Genomic DNA, 4611 nt, shown 5'->3' with positions numbered 1-4611 from the left:
ATAGCACAGAAACCCGGCGTTGCTCCGGATTAAAATGGCGTAGTTTTTTTATTGTTTTATTTCTTTCAGTCATGTGACTGCGGACATGCTGGAGCACCGTTTTATTAAAAGAAATCGATCCCAGGATTTATTCTTTGTAAGCCTAGTACTTATTCTATCGAAGTATTTTGCCAAGCGGCTTAGTTGCAGGGACGTGAACACAGCATCAGTTCTCAAGCGATGGTCAGGGTACAAGCACAGACACACACACACATATATATATGTATGTATGTCCATGTATATACATATATACATACATATATATACATGTATATATATATCATCATCATCGTTTACCGTCCATTTTCCATGCTGGCATGGGTTGGACGGTTCGACCGGGGTCTGGGAAGCCAGGAGGCTGCACCAGGCTCAATCTGATCTGGCAAAGTTTCTACAGCTGGATGCTCTTCCTAACACCAACCACTCCATGAGTGTAGCGGGTGCTTTTTACGTGCCACCAGCCCAGAGGCCAGAGGAAGCTAGCAGTGGCCACGGTCAGTTGGTGCTTTTTACGTGCCACGGGCACAGGCATCACAACTACGATTTACATTTGATTTTTATTTTGATGTTGATGTACTTGACTCAATAGGTCTCCTCAAGTCTTTGCAGTCACAGCGTATCTCCAGATGACGGTCTTTCGTCATTGCCTCTGTGAGGCCCAGCGTTCAAAGATCATGCTTCACCACCTCATCCCATGTCTTCCTGGGTCTACCTCTACCCCAGATTCCTTCAACTGTTTGGTTGTGGCACTTCTTCACACATCTCTCCTCATCCATCCGTAGTACATAACCATACCAGCGCAAACGTCTCTCTCTTGCACGCCACAGCTGATGCTTCTTACTTATGTCCAACATTTCTCTCAGGGCGCTTACATTCTGTCATGTGTGCACACTGACATTACACATCCAGTGGATCATGCTTCATTTCCTTCGAACCTACGCATGTCCTCCGCAGTCACAGCCCATGTTTCACTGCCATGAAGCATGGCAGTTCGCATACATGCATCATACAATCTACCTTTCACTCTGTACGTGAGGCCCTTTGTCACCAGAAGGGGTAAAAGCTTTCTAAACTTTGCCCAGGCTATTCTTATTCTAGTGGTAACACTCTCTGAGCATCCACCCCCACTGCTAACTTGGTCACCTACTTCTAGTTTCTTCCCTTGGAGTGTGATGGAATCTGTTTTCTGAGCATCTGTGGTTTTTATTGCCATTGTGCATCTACCGCACATGAAAGCTATCTTCTCAGTTAATCTTCCTTTGATGCTGCTGCACCTCTTATGTGTCCATAGACTTGAGGTATTTCATGTTGTAAGACTGTGTGAAAGAGAATCATGATGTCGTAGGAGAAAAATGTGTCTGCATAGATGATGATTCACTTGCATTAAACGAGGCTGCAAAGAGAGAGGTTTGGAGAAAAGTTGCTAAAAAAAGAGAATGAATGGAAGAAAGAGAGTCTGCCAAATGCTGACCCAACAGAGGGACCAGCTATCCGAATTGACTGTACTTTGGTAGATAAAGCAATAACGTGTATCAAGACAGGGAAAGCCCCTGGCCCATCAGGAATCACCGCAGAGATGCTAAAAACATCTGGCAGTGTCGGTTATAGCCTAGTCACCTGTATAGGTGATACATGAAGTAATCATACCAAATGACTGGTGTAGCTGCACCATAGTCAACTGCTACAAAAGCAAAGGTGACGCTTTAGATTCAAATAATTACAGAGGTATCAAGTTGTTGGATCAGGTAATGTAGGGCACAGACAGGGTCATAGCCCAACTAATTAGGGAGAGTGTCAGCCTAGATGAAATGCAGTTTGGGTTCGTGCCAGGGAAAAGCACCACTGATGTTATATTTCTGGTAAGACAGCTGCAGGAGAAATACCTAGCCAAAGATAAACCTCTGTACCTGGCTTTCGTTGACATGGAGAAAACCTTTGACAGGGTTCCCCAATCCCTTATCTGGTGGTCAATGAGGAAATTAGGGATAGATGAATGGTTAGTGAGAGCTGTGCAAGCCATGTACAGGGATGCTGTCAGTAAGGTAAGGGTTGGCAATGAGTACAGTGAAGAATTCCGGGTAGAGTAGGGGTCCATCAAGGATCAGTCCTCAGCCCCCTTTTATTCTTCATAGTCCTCCAGGCAATAACAGAGGAATACAAGACAGGATGCCCCTGGGAGCTCCTCGATGCTGATGACCTAGCTTTAATTGCTGAGTCACTATCAGAACTAGAGGAGAAATTTCAGGTGTAGAAACAAGGATTAGAATCGAAGGGCCTTAGAGTGAACCTAGGTAAAACCAAAGTCTTAATAAGTAGGAAGGCAGACAAACCACAAATCCTTTCAGGTAATGGCTCTGCTCGATCTGTAGAAAAGGCGTAGGTAGAAACTCCATAAGATGTACCCAGTGTAAACTATGGACACTTAAGAGGTGCAGCAATATAAAAGGAAGGCTAACTAGCAAGATAGTTTTTGTATGTGGCAAATGCTCAGGAGCAAAATACATTGAAAATGTGCAGAGAACAGCTTCTGTCACATTTCAGGGAGAAAAACTACAAGTAGTTGATAGCTTCTGTTACCTAGGTGACCAAGTCAGTAGCGGGAGTGGATACTCTGAAAATGTAGCTGCTACAATAAGAATAGCCTGGACAAAGTTTAGAGAGCTCCTACCTCTGCTGGTGACAAAGGGCCTCTCACTCAGAGTAAAAGGCAGACTGTATGACACATGTGTACGAACAGCATGCTACATGGCAGTGAAACATGGGCTGTGACTGCTGAGGGCATGCATAAGCTTGCAAGGAATGAAGCCATTATGCTCCACTGGATATGTAAATTTAGTGTGCATTACACATCTGACAGAGTGTAAGCGCCCTGAAAGAAAAGTTGGACTAGAAGACTCAGATGTGGTGTGCAAGAGAGACAGACAACTGTGCTGGTATGGTCATGTGTTAAGAATGGATGAGGACAGATGCATGAAAAAGTGTCACATCCTAGCAGTTGAAGATATATGTCAACATGATATTATCAAGGTAATCCAAATTGGTGAAATTCCAACTGAAATTCATTGGATAACTAAAGAATAAAAATGACAGATGAAATAATTGAATACCTATTTATTTGTTATATTAAACCTTTTATAAGAATTAACTTTCATCATCATCCTCATTTAACATCCGCTTTCCATGCTAGCATGGGTTGGATGATTTGACTGGGGACTGGCAAAGTAGATGGCTATACCAGACTCCAATTTGATCTGGCAAAGTTTCTAAAGCTGGATGCACTTCCTAATGCCAAACACTCTGAGAGTGTAGTGGGTGCTTTTTATGTGCCACCGGCACAAGGGCCAGTCCGGCGGTACTGGCAACGGCTACGCTCAAATGATGTTTTTTATGTGCCACCTGCACAGGAGTCAGCCAATGTTTTGTTCACATGCCACCGGCACAAGTGCCAGTAAAGCGATATTATATAATAATTGAAAAATTATTCTAATTAATAACATATATAATTATTGATGACTTCACTGGATAACTTATTACAGAGAAGAATTCTACATTCTGCTCAATAGAAGCTTAGATACTTTACACCACAATAATTAATAATTTACTCATTATATTAAGCACTTTAATAGGAATAACCTTATTATATAATCCTTTCTACTATAAGCACAAAGCCTGAAATTTGGGGGGAGGAGGCCCGCCGATTAGATCGCCCCCTAGTACGCAACTGGTACTTAATTTATCAACCCTGAAAGGATGAAAGGCAAAGTTGACTCCGGTGGAATTGGAACTCAGAACCTAAAGATAGACGAAATACCACTAAGCATTTCGCCCAGCGTGCTAACAACTCTGCCAGCTAAACACCTTATCCTTATTATATAATATTTTTAAAATTATCATAATTAATAATTGAAATATTTTTGAATTATTATATAAGTTTAATTCCTATAAAATGTTTAATATACTACATAGGTATTTAATTATCTTATCTGTAATTTTTATTCCTTAGTTATCCAGTGAAGTCATCAACAATTATATATATTATCAGTTTTAATAATTTTTCATTTATTATATAATAAGATTAATTCCTTTAAAAGAGTTTAATATATTAAAAAATTAGGTAATTAATTATTGCGATGCAAAAGTATCTGAGTTTCTATTAAGCATTACGTAGAATTATTATCTGTAGCTTTTATTCTTTACTTATCTATTAAGCATATCATAGAATTCTTGTCTGTAGTTTTATTCTTTACTTACCCAGCAACAGCATCAATAATTGTATATAAAAATACTCATTTTTAGGTAATTTTTTTTAGATTATTTTTCTAGATTATTTTTCTATGTAGATTTCAAATTGTTAAAAAAATATAGAATTAGTATGGTATTATTTTATCTTTTATTTTTATACAGTAAAGTAGTTACTCAATGACATCACTATTGGTTGAATGAATGAATGTCTTAAGTTAAATTTAATTTAGGCGTTTCTTTTTGTTAGCGTTTATTAACAGCTAAAATTTTTTCAGATGTTCAGTTGGAATTTCACCAATCTGGATTACCTTGATAATGTTGTGTTGACAC

The sequence above is a fragment of the Octopus bimaculoides genome, chromosome 9 (genome assembly GCF_001194135.2).
Source record: "Octopus bimaculoides isolate UCB-OBI-ISO-001 chromosome 9, ASM119413v2, whole genome shotgun sequence".
Taxonomy (NCBI): domain Eukaryota; kingdom Metazoa; phylum Mollusca; class Cephalopoda; order Octopoda; family Octopodidae; genus Octopus; species Octopus bimaculoides.
This window is presented reverse-complemented; position numbering follows the sequence as displayed.